General features: G+C 42.5%; 1 protein-coding gene and 1 long non-coding RNA gene across 3 annotated transcripts in view; one reads left to right on the top strand and one right to left on the bottom strand.

Moving 5' to 3' along the window:
* Positions 1-13211, bottom strand: part of dlgap2a (discs, large (Drosophila) homolog-associated protein 2a) — a 170745-nt gene extending 157534 nt beyond the window's left edge. For both annotated transcript variants that reach the window (XM_021584584.2, XM_036962872.1), the window contains exon 1: positions 12595-13211. The gene's annotated coding sequence lies outside the window, so the exon portion shown is untranslated. The remainder of the gene's footprint in view (positions 1-12594) is intronic.
* A 2229-nt stretch (positions 13212-15440) lies between these two features.
* On the top strand, positions 15441-17824 carry LOC110504319. Its single transcript, XR_002470584.2, has 2 exons — positions 15441-15672; positions 16229-17824. It is a non-coding gene; the product is annotated as an uncharacterized LOC110504319 (long non-coding RNA).
* The last annotated feature ends 1190 nt before the right edge of the window (positions 17825-19014 follow it).

Here is a 19014-nt window from a genome sequence, read left to right as displayed (position 1 = left end):
GACCTGTTCCGAAAAGGACCGTGAAATACAGACCCAAACAGACCTGTGCTGGTTCAGATCCGAGAGACCAGTTCACATCCGAAAGAAGGAAGAGAGAGAGAAACGCTCAACTGGGCACTTCCAGCGCCATCAATAAACAAGCGACATTGGCCAAATTATCCACAGTTAAGTGTCCTTAAAAACTGTCTACACATGTAGGATCTTAATTTGATCACTATGTTCTTGCTGAGAATTTTCCTGCACGGCAGAAAGTGCTAACTTGTAGAATATTTGAGTTTTAAAAAGGCTTCTAAAGTTTGTTATTTCCACTGAGAAATGTCTGACTTTATTTGCGCTAACGAAAAATGCATCAACCCCTACAAACATGTCCATTAATAATAATCCACATTATAATTCACATTTCCTGTTGCTGAAGGATTATTTTCCTGCTGTAGCAAACTGGCTCAAATTAATATCCTATATCTGTATAATAAATGACAAAACAACTATTAGTTGTGTTTCGATGTGTAGCATATTCAAAACGTTGTTCTATTGGTTTTGACCTTCCTACAACAATAATTGTCTACCTCATGGTTCAGCTGTTGGAGATTTGAGTGCTAAATGCAGTAAGCATTGCATGCATATAGACCTATAGACCTAGGTGTTCACTGTACGATATTAATATAAAAAAATGAATATTAAGAGAGACAAGTTTAGGCCTAGCCCTAGAAAGATTGAGAGAAAGATAGAGAAATGCCAGCGCCGTGTCCTCGACATGGATGTCTTTATACTTGTCAGATAGGCTACTAATGCTATACAAATATAGGCATACAGAATGAGGCTAATTCGTAAATGTTCAATCAGAATAGTTTTTATAAAGAATTATATTGTTAGAATAAAGGAGTAACTCTGGTAGGCCTAAAACATTCTTCCTCACCTCAACTGTCGGACTTAGTTGGAGTGCCGGAGGTGTGCAGTGGCTAAGCCTAATAATAGCCATAACACACCAGACCCTCAAAAAAGTTGCTTAACTTTATTAGGGGAATACAAAAAGTAAGTCAAGTCATTGTCAAGTCATTGTTTTTAGGTTATTATATTGCGACAGTTTTGCATCTTGCCCTCTTTGGTTTTTCCTCTTCATGGTTTGAGTGCGAGTAGCATAGTAGGCCTACCGATAATTGTATTATATTGCGGCAGACACAACATTACAGCTGGAACTTCATTTGGCCAACGAAAATGGCTCAACAGAATGAAGACTACGCCTGTATTGCAGCTATTACCAACAAAGGTGATTGCATACCGTAGGCCTACCCAACAAATGACAGCAATAGGCTAATGCAATATCTTTTACAACAGGCCTACTTTTAACCTTAAACTAAATATGGAGCACAAAATTGAAAAGTCAGGATTTAGGACCACATTTGGGATCTGTTGAAACCGTGAAGACTAGTGCACAGTACTGACACATGGTAGTGGCAGTGCTATGCAAACCAAGAACATCACCACTGATTTCACTAAGCTTGAGCACAGCATTAGTCATGAGCTTATAAATTACAGGTTAAGTCCACACTAACGTGTACTGTACATGTACATCTTCTCCTTACAGTATAGCCCCAAGGCACTCAATAAGCTAGGAAGGATTCCCTTCCTACATGTCATGTGTGAGTCAATAAAAAAAACTTAAAACTATTACCCAGATACACACGTCATGATGTCATGTCATGTGTGTATCTGGATTTGGCAGGAAAATACATGAATCGGCTCCATTTGAGGTTTGCGGTAAAAAAGGTTTATTGAAATGCCCTTGAGGTGGGCAAAGACCAAACTTGAGGGAAATAAACTGCACCATTGCAGTATGATCCCACCCACACAGACAGACACACATACACCTCTCCGTTGACACACCTTCCGCTTAGTAGGAGGGTGTGTGTGCATCTCTCTCCCTCTCCTTCTCTCTTTCACACACACAAACTAACACACACAAACGCACCCACCCACTACCCAGGCACAGCCAGTTGGACCTGGTGAGTCCAAAGAAGTGCCATGGCTTGACGTGGTACTGTTTGCATAGAAATGCAAGAATCGCCATCACTGCCTGATGACGTCTCCATGGCAACAGGGGGAGCAAACCCCGGGACTCAGCGTCAAACGACCAAGGACTTTCAGAGACGGAGGTTTTTCTCTTACATACAGTAGAAGAAAAACATCACATATTACTGGTTCATTTCACCCAAAGTTGGTACTAAAGGAAAGGCTCTCTACTTCTCTACTCATTAATTCATACATCTCTCTGAAACACACCTGCTTTTCTGCTCTACACTTCTGTAACGGTTCTTCCGTCGAAGGAGAGGAGGACCAAAATGCAGCGTGGTTCGTGTTCAACGTGTGTAATAAAAGACGATAACGTGAACACTACACAAATACAAAATAACAACCGCGGCCAAAAACCCGAAACAGTCCTATCTGGTGCAGAGAATACAAAGACAGGAAACAACCACCCACAAACCCCAACACAAAACAAGCTACCTAAATATGGTTCCCAATCAGAGACAATGACTAACACCTGCCTCTGATTGAGAACCATATCAGGCCATACATAGAAACGGACAAACTAGACACAAAACATAGAATGCCCACCCAGCTCACGTCCTGACCAACACTAAAACAAGGAAAACACAAAAGAACTATGGTCAGAACGTGACAACTTCAGATGCAGAGAGAGATGAAATCCTTCATTCTCAAATGAATGATTCACTAAAACAAAAGGCACTCGTTTTAGTTTTTAAACATTTATTTTACCTTTATTTAACTAGGCAAGTCAGTTAAGAACAAATTCTTATTTACAATGACGGCCTAGGAACAGTGGGTTAACTGCCTTTTTCAGGAGCAGAATGACAGATTTTTTCCTTGTCAGCTCAGGGATTCAATCTTGCAACCTTTCGGTTACTAGTCCAACACTCTAACCACTATGCCAGTCTGCCACCCCAACTAAGTAAGCCGTAAATTAGGCATTTTATTATCCTCCTCGCTTATCAATGCAGCGAGGAGGTTTTCTCTCCATATAGCCTACTTGAATCATTTACCTGCCAGTGTATATACAGTGCATTTGGAAAGTATTCGAGCAATAACAAAGCCATGAGGTCGAAGAAATTGTCCATCGAGTTCTGATACAGGATTGTGTTGAGGCACATCTGGGGAAGGGTACCAAAACATTTCTGTAGCATTGACGTTCCCCTTGAACACAGTGGCCTCCATCATTCTTAAATGTAAGAAGTTTGGAACCACCAATACTCTTCCTACTGTATAGCTGGCCGCCCGTGCCCTTAAGCACCATAAGTTGTGAAGTTCATCGTAACTTGTTTAATCTGCCTATTAACTCTTCATGCCTTTCCAAGACCTTGTGGTGCAACATAACATATCATAGTGTGACTCCAAGTTAACTTTGAGATTATGGTTATTATATAAATATTTGCGCATAAATGTTTTCACCACAATTATTGCATAATCTTTTTCACCGACCAAAAAATGATGCACCCTTGTCTAGCATATTGTATTTTGTCGACATTGGGACATTTTACAGGCACATGTTTCCATCAGGCCTGTTTTGTTATGCGTCAGGTAATTCATCCACATGAAATGTTAGGATGAAAGTCGGGTTAGGGACACAAATGCGTGGGAGGCTAGAAGCCATTTGTGTTGTATAGTTTGTGTGTGCTTTTTGGCATATCACTTCTTTCAACTTAGGGGCAGTAATACATAAGGTCATGGGTCAGGTCATATATCAGGTTAGGTTGAATCTCAATGTGACTTGGATTTAAAAGGAAGAGCGCAGAGCCTACTGAAAACAATATGGTGGAAGGAAACGCTCTCTCACCCATGTTTACGTCAATCCAATGCTTTTTAACTTTAGTAGTACATGTAAGAAGAATCAAGTTAGCTACCTAGTTGATTTGTCCCCTGTTAGCTAGTGATAGTTAGTGTTAGTGATGCACAAGCTAGGCCTATTTGAAACATCTCCTGGCCGCATTTACTCGGCAAATTCAATAGCTTGAAACCCCCCCCAAGGGCTTTAAAACCCTATTAAAAACCTCATTTGATTTTTGCCAGAAGTAAAAACAAATACATATAAATGAACATGTTTTTTAAATTTTTATTTTTTTTGTTTTGGAGTCAAAGATAATAGTTTCAGCATAGTTGTAGTTTTTCAAAATGGTGGGTTTGTCAATGATTTCATTTCAGTTTACAAAATATTTTTTTCATGATTATTTTTAGTTTTCACCTAAGCTGAGCCATAAGGGAGGCTAGGCATTTACCATTACCACGATAATATTAGTTTTTTTGTCACCCACTTTGGTAAAAAAATTACCATCACCAACTAATTAACTTGTAATTTTTGTAGATTAAGTGTTTGAGCTATTAATGTATCAAAATGTGTTTGTTTACAAATGAGCTATGACATAGGCTATGAATATGTAGCACAACATTGGATTTCAGCCCATCTCAAAATGTAATGGTTTGGACCGGTTGGAAGATTTTACGAAGTGGTCTTCTCTTCTCTGCTCGCTTTGGCCATGCAGTGCACCTCGAAGAAATTGATTGCTGTCCTCGTTATTAAATGATCAACTGTACCCTATACTGTATATCTGAAAATGACCATATACACTGAGTGTACAAAACATTAGGAACACCTTTCTAACATTGAGTTGCAAACCCTTTTGCCCTCAGAACAGCCTCAATTTGTCGGGTAATGGACTCTACAAGGCGTGAAAAGCATTTGAAGGGGTTAAACCAAGGCCTCATGCCATTTTAAAGGGTTAATAAATTGTGTTATGATAAACAGTAAGGTCTCCTCTCATAAGCTCATACTCCTCCTGTCTGGGCCCCACTGTGACTGTCTGAGGTTCTGAGTATACGACTGGTTTTCTGAGAACACAAGGCCACCGCAGGCCTGATGGAAACCACCACCTGGCAGAAGATGCTTAGACTTATCTGTTGTGAAATGTCACCTTGTTATGAACCTATACTATATAAGCTGCAGGACGTCTTAGACACCTCGCAGAACCTGGGGAGAGCTGTCATATACTGTACTCTGTACCAACTTCTGTCTACAATTGTATTACTAAATGATCATTTAAAATACATAAACAAAGAGTCTGTTTCCTTTCTACTACCAATATATATGTTTGATAATTATATAGAACTGATCATCTGAAATTGACCAACACGCTCCGCAGGAACGTTGGCCCATGTTGACTCCAATGCTTCCCACAGTTGTGTCAGGTTGGCTGGATGTCCTTTGGGTGGTGCACTATTCTTGCTACACACGGGAAACTGTTGAGAATGAAAAACCCAGCAGCAATTCTTGACACACTCAAAACGGTGGCCTGACATCTACTACCATACCCCGTTCAAAGGCACTGAAATATTTTGTCTTGTCCATTCACCCTCTGAATGGCACACACACACAATCCATGTCTCAAGGCTTAAAAATCATTCTCTAACCTGTCTCCTCTCCTTCATCTATATCGATTTAAGTGAATTTAATAAGGGATCATAGTGTTCATCTGGAATCACCTGGTCAGGCTCTGTCATGGAAAGAGCAGGTGTTCATAAAGTGTTGTACACTTTTGCTTTAAACTGACTGTTTGAAGCAAAACTACCAAAACTATTGCTGACGGTCAACCTGAGCAATCTCAATAAAATCTATTGTAAACCCCGTCCGTGGGTATAGCCTGATGAGCGTTGTGTCTCTGGTAGCTTACTTTTATTCTGGTCAAACAATTTTTAACAGCTCTTAGATAACAATAACCTAGCAAATTACTTAGGTTGTCACTCAACCAATAAAGCCTAATATCATGCAAGTCATTTTAGCATTTCATGCTGAAGGTGCTGCGCAGATGTGCATGATCAGGAACAGGCGCTTGGCCCAGTGCGCAGGTGGGTGGACTATGCTACTGATATTGCCCGAGGGTTGTTCGGCAAAAAAAACGTTTCTTAAATGGAAGCAAACGGAACAAAACAAAGATAAACATACCTGAATTTTTGCCAATAGAAACTCTCATTTGCAACTGTTGGGCTAATGATTACACCCTATATCAGCAGTCACTGTCTGTCACCTCAAATGTGTCTCTTGACCTGTGCGCACCTACATTGTAAACTTGCATTCATAGGCTAGGTTGTAGCAACCTCATGATGGGTATAGGGAAAATTAGAGTATCATGAACCTATTGCATATTCAAGTCACTGGGTGAATGGAATATGAATGAAAGTCATCCAATACGCTGTAATAGTAAAATAAGGCCATGCTCATAAAAAAAAAAAAAAGGTTCTCCCTCATCTTAAACGGCTCTGACCGCCACTGTTGTGGATGGACATGAGGTCTGGCATTGTCACAGGTTGCAGTATAGAGATGTTAAGGCAAGACAAGATAGTGTTTTCTTTCCCTCTTTTCCTTTTCCTTGGGCTGAATTGAGGTTTGCCATCCCCATCAGGAACGAGTGCTGCACTAAAGGAGGAGTGTATTCAGAACCTCATTGATGTTGTCTGGCAGCGCATGTGTGCCTTTGTGTGTTCGTCACAGATGGAGTCAACTGGACTGATTGGAGTCAAAACCATTATCCCAGAAGACTACCCATAATCTGACAGCCATCAGCATCCAAATAATAACAGCACCTGTCACACAGGGCAAACTCACATTGCTAGTAATTCATATTTAACCATTCACACGCCCCATTGATTGTAATGTTACTCAAAGCCTTGGCCAACATGTTTTCCTGAGTGTTGGTGTGCAGTATGTACATATAAATAGTACAGTTTACAGTAATGCTTATGCTAATCAGGCATAATGTACATAAATTATGACTTTATGACTTATTTGCTGCTTGTTGAGTAGTCAACTGGATGAGTCCAGTGTGTGTGTGTGCACGCATGCGTGCGTGTGTTTGTGCGTGGGCGCGCGCGTGTGTGTCTCATCGGTCCAATGGATGAGGCCAGTTGAACTGTGACAATCTGGCTCATTAAACTGTGCAAATCACCACGAGAGCTGGACCCTTCAGGTCGTCTCAGCAAACACGATCATCCTTCTCCTCTCCCGTCCCACAGCACAGACAGCAGCATGACTGAATGAGGGAAGCAATGCAAACAGAGATAATTCAATACATTTCATAACTACTGAACCATCTGTAATCCAGGCACCTGCCAAACCAAGTGTGAAATTATGCGAGTGGGGTCTTTTTAGTCACTTCACCGATGAAGCTTCATTCTTTGATCCTAATGAGGATCAAATGTCTAATGGCCCCTCCACTGAAGTGGACCAATTCAATGAGCAATTATATTATGGTATGGGATACATATGAATGACCCTAAACAGTGTCCATAATGGTGATAATATATGTGATCTCAGCATTTTTAGCATTTTTATTTGAGGTATTGTCTTTGCTTATGTACTATTTTCAGTCAGCTACTTACATTACTTCCCCAGAACGGTCAACCACAATTGTAGCTCAGCATCAATAATATCTGAAGTCAGTGAACAAAACACTGAAAATATGCACTACAGTTAAAAAGTTTGGGGTCACTTAGAAATGCCCTTGTTTTTGAACAGAGGCCCAGTATCAGCAGCCATCACTCCTGTGTTCCAATGGCACGTTAGCTAATCCAAGTGTATCATTTTAAAAGGCTAATTGATCATTAGAAAACCCTTTTGCAATTATGTTGTTCTGATTAAAGAAGCAACAAAACTGGTCTTCTTTAGACTAGTTGAGTGTCCGGAGCATCCGCATTTGTTTGTTCGATTACAGGCTCAAAATGGCCAGAAATAAATAACTTTCTCCTGAAACTCGTCAGTCTATTCTTGTTCTGAGAAATGAAGGCTATTCCATGTGAGAAATTGGTTAGAGTCAGTTTGCGTTGTTCTGTGAAGGGAGTAGTACACAGCGTTGTACGAGATCTTCAGTTTCTTGGCAATTTCTCGCTGCTTTTCTTTCAAAAACAAGGACATTTCTAAGTGACCCCAAACTTTTGAACGGTAGTGTATATTTTTGTGTGTGTATTGATGTGTAAATGTGTGTGCACAAGCATACAGTACATGTCCATGTCATGTAGTGGGAGTACTATATAAGGGAACGGGGGCATTTGTCAATGTTCACAGTGCCATAGCCTAGTACAGTAGTTTATGTCTGGAAGGCATTCACCATGACGCATGAGAAATAAGAAACATCACACACGTTTATGGTCATGTGTGGATCAACACACACATTTTTCGTAGCCGAGGGCTCAAATAAATGATCCCTCTCAACCACATCAATCAATTCCAAGTAACGCAATGTGGAAACGCGCTGTTTACAGATTCAAATCCACAAACGGCGCTCAAGTCGTCTGTCTTCTCTAAAAATTAAAGTGACAGAATCATTTTCGAGGCGTATGTGTCACCCTAAAATGCTCAGGTTTATCCTGACAGGCCATTGAAAGGGACAACTTCAATAGAAATGTTCTGACAGACAATCCATAAGGTGATATAGTGAACCTGATTAATATTCATACGTGTAGCCTCCAGCTCAGGTAAAAAGGACGAATAGCCAGGTGACAGTGCACACGCGCACACACACACACACACACACACACACACACACACACACACACACACACACACACACACACACACACACACACACACACACACACACACACACACACACGCTCATGTACAGCCCCCAAGATTCTGCTTAAAAATGATTGATCCGCCTGTGGAGTGACTGAGCTCCTTCCCCTCGGCCGACTGCCTGCATGTAAATCCCTCAGGGACTGCAGTGCATTAGGGAAACTAACAAGGATGGAAATTCAGACCGGAGAAACAGCCTTGGCATGCAGCACGATGGCTATATGTCACTTGTTCATGAGTTAGCTAGTACCTAAAGTCTAGTGTCATGCACATGGCATGCACAACACACACACACGATTGATTCCCATTCAAAATCCTATTTTCCCGAACCCTAAACCTAATCCTAGCCCTTAACCTAACCCAACCTTAAACCTAACCCCAAACCCCTAACCCTAACTCTTAACCCTAAACTTAACACCTAACCTTAACCCTAATTCTAATCCTAATTGTAACCCAAACCCTTAAACATTTACATTTTACATTATAGTCATTTAGCAGATGCTCTTATCCATAGTGACTTACAGTTAGTGCATTCATCTCAAGATAGCTAAGTGGGACAACCACATATCACAGGCATAGGAAGTACATTTTTCTCTCAATAAAGTAGCTATCAGTAGAATCAGAGCTAGAAGGGAGTGGGGTTTATTGCTTTGATGTTTGCAGAGAACGACAGGATGTTGTCCTGAACAGCTACGCTCCTGAACAGCTCATCAAATGGCTATCCAGACTATTTTTCTTATCTCATACTTTTTTTTGTAGGTATTTTCTTAAATGTGCATTGTTGGTTAAAGGCTTGTAAGTAAGCATTTCACTGTCAGGTCTACACCTGTTGTATTCGGGGCATGTGACAAATAACATTTGATTTGATTTGATTTGTCCAGGGTCACAACAAGGTTCTTTGCACTCTGGGAGGGCAACACTTAGGAGTCAACAGTGTTGGAGAGGTCTTTGAGCGAACAGGTCTTCCCCGGGAGGAACAACAGCTCTGTTTTGTCGAAGTTGAGCTTGAGGTGGTGGGCCGACATCCAAGTTGAGATATCTGCCAGGCACCCAGAGGTGTGTGTCGCCACCTGATTGTCAGAAGGGGGGGAAGGAGAAAAGTAGTTGAGTGTCATCCCCATAGCAATGGTAGGAGAGACCATGTGAGGATATGATGGAGCCGAGTGACTTGGTGTATTGAGAGGGCCTACAACCGAGCCATGAAGGACACCAGTAGTGAGAGGACGTGGTGCAGACACAGATCCTCTCCAAGTCACCTGGTAGGAGCGGCCTGCCAGGTAGGATGCAATCCAGGAGTGTGCAGCGCCTGAGACGCCCAGCCCTGAGAGGGTGGAGAGGAGGATATGATGGTTCACGGTGTTGAAGGCAGCAGAGAGATCTAGGAGGATGAGAACAGAGGATAGAGAGTCAGCTTTGGAAGTGCTGAGAGCCTCTGTGACACAGAGGACAGTAGTCTCAGTTGATTGACCCGTCTTGAAGCCTAACTGGTTAGGGTCAAGAAGATTGTTCTGAGAGAGATAACGAGAAAGTTGATCAGAGACAACACCCTCAAGTGTTTTGGAAAGAAAAGAAAGAAGGGATACAGGTCTGTAGTTTTTGACATCAGATGAGTCGAGTGTTGGTTTCTTGAGGAGAGAAGAGACTCGGGCCATTTTGAAGTCAGAGGGGACGCTGCCAGTGGTCAGGGATGAATTGATGAGGGAACTGAGGAATGGGAGGTCTCTAGAGATGGTCTGGAGAAGGGAGGAGGAGATGGGGTCGAGCGGGCAGGTTGTCAGGCAGCCAGACCTGTCAGGCAGCCAGTCACAGGATTTCATCTGGAGAGAGAGGGGAGAAAGAGGTCACGGCGTAGGGTAGTTTTGTGTGAGTGAGACCAGTGGTCTCAATAAGCTGAGTGAATGAGTAGCGGATGTCGTCAACCTTCTTCTCGTCCGCAGAGAGGGAGGAGGGAGGGGGTGGAGGATTAAGGAGGGAGGAGACCTAACCCCTAAAATAGCCTTTTCCATCTGGTGACCGGCTAAATGTCCCCACTTTTCCGAATTTTGCTGTTTTACTATCCTTGTAAAACGCACGCACGCACACACACACACACACACACACACACACACACACACACACACACACACACACACACACACACACACACACACACACACACACACACACACACACACACACACACACACACACACACACACACACACACACACACACACACACACACACACACACACACACACACACAAACACACACACACAGCTTTAGCCCACAACAAGTGGAGGCCCCTAGCATTGAGGGAATGTGGCAGCTATTCAGTAGAATTTAGTGCAGTAGGGAGATCCTAGATCTGTGCCTGGTCCTCTCCCTGAAGTAGGGTTTGAAAACTTCAGGAAATGTTCAATAAATTCCTTAGTTTTCCCGAAAATCCCAGGTCGAGGATTACCTGAATCAGGATAGAATAAACAGGAAATCCGTAATCCTCCATCCAGGTTTTCTGGAAAACCTGTAAATGCATTGAAAGTTTCCGGAATTTCGCAACTCTACTCCAGGGATCTCCCTACTATCTTAACCTTAACCATCAGCTAGGAAAATTGTGACACTGACCTTAGACCAGTGTTCAGGGGAAAATTCTCATGCTTTTGACTTTTTTTTATTTTATTAACCTTTATTTAACTAGGCAAGTCAGTTAAGAACAAATTCTTATTTTCAATGACGGCCTAGGAACAGTGGGTTAACTGCCTGTTCAGGGGGAGAACGACAGATTTGTACCTTGTCAGCTCGGGGGTTTGAACTTGCAACCTTCCAGTTACTAGTCCAACGCTCTAACCACTAGGCTACCCTGCCACCCCACTTTAGAGCTCCAAGTATACCGACCAGTGTTTAAAAGCACGTGCACAGGAGCCCTGACCAGGGTGAGAGGCTCTGCACTGCAGCAGTGTCCTGTAGGCTCCATGTACTGTATGAATTGTATGGTACCCAGCTGCAGTGGCTCAGTCCTCGAGAGGTGTAATTTACTGTGAGCCAGACCACAGGGACCTTATAAATCCTCAGAATGCCAGCAGGACCCAGAGAGAGCACATCTCCCCACACATGATAGAGTGTCAGTATACTGTTACTGTAAACACACACACGTAAGCACACACACACAATTATAGAGAAATCCACTTACGCAACCTCAAGCCACCCACCCGCACTTTACTGAAACACACACAGGCAACATCCGCCCACACACATACAAATCAGTGAGAGATATAGCCTACTTTGTGAATTAAAATGCCCCCTAACCAGCACTGTCACAGAGTCTCTTCATCATCAGCTTCTGAGCATTAGTCTACTGAGAATACTTGGGTTTCCCCCACAGAAAAATACTATTTAGCTATTTTAATTGACTGCACCCCAGAATCAGTTCTTTATCAGGCAAATCCTGTTCTCTTGTCACTGCATTTTATCATTCCTGTCTCTCCTGTCACTGCCAAAATACTGCATGAGGATGTGGTGGGTATGAAATGAGGATAACAAAACAGAAGCAAATAAAATCCAACTCATTCTGAGTGTGCTCAAGGACAACAACTAAAATGCGCTACACACAGATATGAGATATTGCAGAGATCTGTGGTAGGATTACTGGTCTGTTGAAGGGAGCCCCATGGTTAAGCTAACTGTATTGCTAACTGTACATAGAACTGTAGGCTACATATGGCTTAGCCATCTCTCTAAATGATCACGCCTGCCTCGCCTTCTGCCAAAAGCCTAAGCAAGCGGCTGCTACTTCCAACACGAACCTGTTTAATCATCATGCCACCTTTGCGTTAACACAACGCCAACATCACAGCAATACCACCAGAACATCACAGACGAGATGTATTTTTCGACCTCATCAGGAAAAAAGAACTAAACTCCACTCTTCTATCTGTTTCATCAGAGGAGAAAGGAGAAGAGAAGAGAGAGAACTTACCTGGCAAGGTGTCCAGAGGCAGGAGACATCAGAGAGCATGGGCTTGTCTTTCACACGATGACAGCAGAGGATCACAGTCATGTGTGTGAGAGATGCTTCACTCTCCCTCTGAACCAGTCTCACTGATGTCAGCTCTCTTTTCTATTTCCTTCCTCCTCCTCTTCCTTTTTTTTCTCTTCTTTTCTTTTTCTTTTATCCGAACCCTCTGAAGAGGAGGGCAAAAAAAGGGGAAAGGGGCAACGGACAGCAAGATGCTCTGCTCTCCAGTGAGACTACTTCTAATCTCGACACAATCCTCTACTGCAGCACGGCACGGCAGGCACTCTCACTGCCCGTTCACACAGCCCGGTGACGCACAAAACCCGGAACTGGAGCCTGAATGCGACATGGATACTTGACTGGAGTGAACAACAGTACTTCACTGAGATGTGCTATTGGCTGGTAGAGCATTGAGAGGACTCCTTGTCTCAATCTCTCTTTCTTTCTCTCGCTCGCTCTCACTCTGTCTGTCTCTCTCTCTCATCCTCTCATTTAATGTGTACCTACAGTGGAGAATGGTCCTCATTGAAACACTGTTAGGTTGACATCACATCATCCACTTGGTCCAAACATGGACCGCTTCACTGCTGTTATCACCGTTTATCGCCATTGACAACAGACGTCTTTCTGGTGCGGAGTGCCATGCGGGCAGTGAGACTGATAAACTGGCTGCTCTCTCTCTCTCCACTCTCGCTCCCTCTGTGCATCAACATGAACTATTAACACATCCAAGTTACTCATAAGGGCTGGGCAGACGGCAGAATAAAAATAGCAACAACCTTCCTACAAGCACTGTCATTCACCATCTCACACACACTCAAACTAAATAGGCTAACTAAATACAAAACAAGCCCAGCTAGTGTACAGTGTACGTGTGTAATGCACATGTAGATTGGCCTCACTCAATGATTGGTACACACTGATGGTGACGCTGTGTGGTCGTTGCTATCTTTATTGATGCAACACATCCTCTCATCAGAGTTAGCACTTTCCTCTTCTAGAGTAGTGTGTGTCTGGAGTGAGCGGCAGGGGCAGAGGACTATCTGTCTTATCGGACCAGGGTTTAGGGGTGTCCTGCCATGGTGGCTCAAGGTCGGCCGACATGTCAATCCAGATCTATTGCCGGGCCAGGAGACAGCCAGCCAGCCCCAGTGCATTCTAATGACCTGGTGAGACAGGATTTATGTTCCTATCGGAAATATTCATACTGCTTTCATACACAGGGTGGGTCAGTGGGAACACAGATAATATTGTTATCCATCAGCTTCTCATGTATAGGTAAATGATAAAGGGATGAGGAGGAAAAAAGAAGAGGATGGGATGTCGGGCTATATGGGCGTCACGACTTGAATTCCTTATGTAGCTGACAGCTTAAAGCCCCCATGCAGTCTTGTTCATTTTATTTTGAAATCATCCCAGTGTGTCTAATAAATCCCTGTGTATGTTTATTTCATGAAAATAACTCCTAATAAATTGTTCATCATTTCCATGAGCCTCCTTTTGCCATTGATACGAATTGAAATCTATTTACATGCAAAGTCCTGATTGGCAGATAGGATCGTCTACACTCTAGAGCCTACCCCGCTTACCCAGTCATAGTAGGAGGATACATATGTAAATAAAAGGTGACTGGTCATTGGTCATGCCATTGTCATGCTGTTTGCCAAAACCTCCATCCCACCTGAACTGGCTGAAATTCCAGGTGTTTTTTCTTCTTCAAAAAGATCTTACACTAAAAGTGAGTGTTTCAGTGTTATTTCAACCTCATATTGTGGAAATATCTTTTTTTTTTAAAACAGGAAATTATATATTTGACTGCGCTGCCCCATTAAATACAACTAACACGATCCACTAATTGAGCATATAATAAGATACCACTCTAGCAATACTGTTATACTGCAAAATATCAGAAACACTCGCACCTTCATTTTGGAATGCTAACAGCAGTATCAATGGAAGTCTTAGGCAGGGCATTCCTATGCACAGTAGCTCCCCACTGCTACAGGGATAGCCTAAATCAATAGGGAACTAGTGAAACCTTTCGCCGCAGGTAGCTATTCCACTCAAGCAGGGAAAGCTCATTCACCCAGAACAAATGGGCTTTGCTAAAAAATTTAAAAACCTTGTGTAATCCTCTCCTCCTCCTTTACTCTCCTCTCCTCATCCACAACCACGCTCTCCTTCTTTACCATGTTCTCTTCCTCCACCCTCTCCTACTCCTTAACAACCACCATATTATTCTCAACCAACTCTTCTCCCTCTCTCAGTATTCAGCACCCCACTGTTCAATTGCTCCTCTGCTGGTTGCTGTGCTGGGATGTCAGGAAGAATGGTGGCCCCAGTCCTGTACATAACAAATCTAATCTCGCACAAATATTCATCACATGGGTCACACTCCAATGCGAGGCAATCTGTGTCCCAGGAGACGAAGTCATTAGACATTACCGCCCTTCTATTCAAATTGCAAACAGGGGTAAAGGAACCCAACAGAGATATCAGGCTCCTGTATAGTTTGTCCTTGTAATGAGATTGCAGCACCAGTAACTATTAATTGCTATAATTATATCCCCCTTCCTCCTTATCATGACTGTCAAATGACTTTGTCTAAATAACTTGTGGAAAGATACTCACCTGTCCTATTGAGTTGTTGCTGATATGTTCAACATTGTCAAACCCTGATCTGTTTCACCTGTCAGTGTGATTGTCTCCACCCCCCTCCAGGTGTTGCCCATCTTCCCCATTACCCCCCTGTGTATTTATACCTGTGTTGTCTGTCTGTGCCAGTTCTTTTTGTTTGTTCAAGCCTATCAGTGGTTTGTTGTGTGCCAGGCACAGCGGTTTCTTGAAAGCAGAATGATAACGCTAAATTCCAGCAAATTAAATTATTTTCATTGAACTCTTTGGGAGGAAATCCATGTCCAATCCTACTGAAAGGAATTGAAAGCAGGACCCCCAACTCTGATAGTAAGGATGTGCAGGATTCAGCACACGTCTGCATTAAATCCATCCACACTGTCCCGCAAGCTGCTATAGCACAGAGTAAGTCTGAGAGACAATGTCTGAGTCCATCAAATACACAGCACAGACTCTCATTTGATATATCGGTTTCCTTCTGGGCTAATGGCTCTCTGAGTTTATCATCCCCCTTTTATCTTATTTACTGCTGAGACGCAGACTGAGACTCACATGTGCTCTGGGTGCCTGGAGTGCCCTGGTTTTGGGGTAGAGGGGCTATGGTCCACTGTAGTGATTATGCATGTTGTTGTTACAGGGTAAATACCGCAGTCACAAGGAAAATATATCACATTACCAAGTAGGAGTTTACTGTATGTAGTTTACAGTATGCTGCTACATCAATCTAGAATCTCATTCCCTTTCCCCACTAGCTAACACCAGGAGTGGGGAGCTGTGTTTTGAATAATTTACAGACGGCTTCAAAGAGCCAGGGGCTGCTTGGAATTGAGGGTAGCTGTGTGGTGTCATATTCAACACACCCTCAGGCTATGAAAACTGTGGACCAGGTACGGTCCTGTCCTGTACATCAGGTTTCTATGTTATTTCCCATTCATCCTCCTGTCATCTCTGTTCCCTCAAGCCTTCATCCTGACTGGATCATCACAGGGGAGATGGATGAAGTCAGATTTGCTTCAAGCAGAAGGCAACAACGTGCTGAATATGCTGAGCCATTCTGTTTTGGGGTTTCACAACATAAGAAGCGAGTCAAAGCCGGTGATTACACGACCGATTTAACCGCCATGATGGATTCTCCCTGAGGTAATAACGCATCTGCCTATGACGTGAAAGTAAAAAACCTTCAACAGCTACAGCGTAATGATACCCAACCCATACCGGGGAAATCAGAGTGCGGGCCCTAAACGGTTGAGCAATTCAATAGAAGCGTTTTCATATTTATTTGCAGTGCTGCATTTCAACCTGACATCTCCTCCACAACGGCTTTACTGAATCTGATTGCTACAACCAGAAAGGTCTGGATTCTTTTGTCGCAGAATTGTTGACGCCGCTCTCTCTCCTTTCACAACTGACAGTTGACAGTGATTGTACTATTAGCTCCTGTTTCTGTGGAGAACAGTGCACTTGAAAGACATTGGCAATTACATTTAACCCCTCCTTTCTTCCTCTCTCCCTCTCTTTCCCCCCAAGCCAATTACATAGGAAGGGAATGGATAAGCTATGTTGAATGGTAAGCCATGTTGTCCCCTGCCTCAGTTTCGTTAGCTTCTGTAGGTTGTGTCGAAAATGCTGGTGTTGGCACATGCAGCCATTGATTTTGATTTGGGGCCCTCTGTCTCCCACCTGAGTACATCTGAGGGAGAGACTACAGCAATTAGGGCCAGCAGCATACTTGACCATTTGATAGAGGCTCAGCGTCCATCTCCAGCTCTCTAGCTGCATCCCCAGAAACTGTTTTGATGAGGGCCCTAAATAAGTGTTTGAACATGAAAAGGCCTGACTCGGCATGCTCTGCAGTGGCACACACCCAAAATAAAAGAGACCTTCAGCAGTTTGCCTCTGATTTCCCTAAATCATTACCCAGCCTCTAAACCACAGTGGAAGGTGAACCTTTATGGATGTGTGACATTAAAGGTGTAAAATATAGGATGTGAGGATATGCCAATCCATTGATGTGGCATCATCAAAAAAGTGATGTCAGCGCACTCCAAAAAAGTTCTGATCTGGCAAACAAAACGTATGTGGCCAAGTTCACCCCATAGATTTACTGTAATTGTCACATGAAACTCAACAGTATTGTTGAGGGAGCTGACACTGAACAGACAGAGGGCCACTGCTTTGTCCACCTGATCCTCCTCCTCTCAACTCTGTGGTTGAGCAGGAAACGCTCAGCACTTATCATTGCTGATCCACAGATGGAAGTGGGCATGTTTGAAAACCTTGCAGCCCTATGGGTCACTACTGGGGAAATATGGAGGAACATAGAGGAACAGTAGTAGGCCCTGTTTCTGGACTGAAAACAGGAGGCCTTGCCTTCTGCTCAATGGCATTTGCAATAGCCAAATGGCATCCATTGAGAATGGGGAGCAATTATCATGAAAAGAACAGCATGGATTTCTTATTGATACAGCATGGATTTCTTATTGAAAGTTAATTCTAAATAAAAAATAAAAACATGTCCAAATTTTCATTAAAACAACGTCCAACTTTCCTCATCCAATTACACATAAATTGAAATTCAATTGATCAAGTGCCCTTCATTTTTGAATGCACTTATTTTATTTTAATGCACTTATTTTACACAGATTACTGCACCTGCACATAGCCCACCTATAATTTAGCCCAAACAACTACCTCTTTCCCTACTGTATTTAATTAATTTATTTATTTTGCTCCTTTGCACCCCATTATTTTTATTTCTACTTTGCACTTTGCACATTCTTCCATTGCAAATCTACCATTCCAGTGTTTTACTTGCTATATTGTATTTACTTTGCCTCCATGGCCTTTTTTTTGTCTTTACCTCCCTTATCTCACTTATCTCACCTCATTTGCTCACATCGTATTTAGACTTGTTTATACTGTATTATTGACTGTATGTTTGTTTTACTCTATGTGTAACTCTGTGTCGTTGTATGTGTCGAACTGCTTTGCTTTATCTTGGCCAGGTTGCAATTGTAAATGAGAACTTGTTCTCAACTTGCCTACCTGGTTAAATAAAGGTGAAATAAAAACATTTATTTTTTATTTTTTACAAATCATAGCATATTCAGCTAGATTTAGTGTTCTCCAAAATAACTAAAATGCAATTTGAATAGCCCCTCAATTCATCTTAGAGAAGTTATGTGATAATCAACAATTACAGTGTATTCAGACCCCTTGATTTTTTCCACAATTTGTTACAGCCTTATTCTAAAATGTTTTTTTTTTAATCCTTAGCAATCTACACACAATATCCCATTATGACAAAGCAAAAACATTTTGCAAATGTATATATATATTTTTAAATACCTTATTTAGGTATTCAGACCCTTTGCTATGAGACTCAAAATTGAGCTCAGGTGCATCCTGTTTCCATTGATCATCCTTGAAATGTTTCTACAACTTGGTTGGAGTCCACCTGTGGTACATTAAATTGGTTGGACATGATTTGGAAAGGCACACACCTGTCTATATAAGGTTACAGTTGACAGTGCATGTCAGAGCAAAAACCAAATCATGAGGTCAAAGGAATTGTCAGTATAGCTCTGAGACAGGATTGTGTTGAGGCACAGATCTGGGGAGGTGTACCAAAAAATGGTTGCAGCATTGAAGGTCCCCAAGAACACAGTGGCCTCCATCATTCTTAAATGGAAGAACTTTGGAACCACCAAGACTCTTCCTAGAGCTGACCGCCCGGCCTAACTGAGC

This window comes from Oncorhynchus mykiss, chromosome 25 (assembly GCF_013265735.2).
Source record: "Oncorhynchus mykiss isolate Arlee chromosome 25, USDA_OmykA_1.1, whole genome shotgun sequence".
Lineage (NCBI taxonomy): Eukaryota > Metazoa > Chordata > Actinopteri > Salmoniformes > Salmonidae > Oncorhynchus > Oncorhynchus mykiss.
Note: the sequence above shows the minus strand (reverse complement) of the source record. Positions and strands in the feature narration are given on the sequence as shown.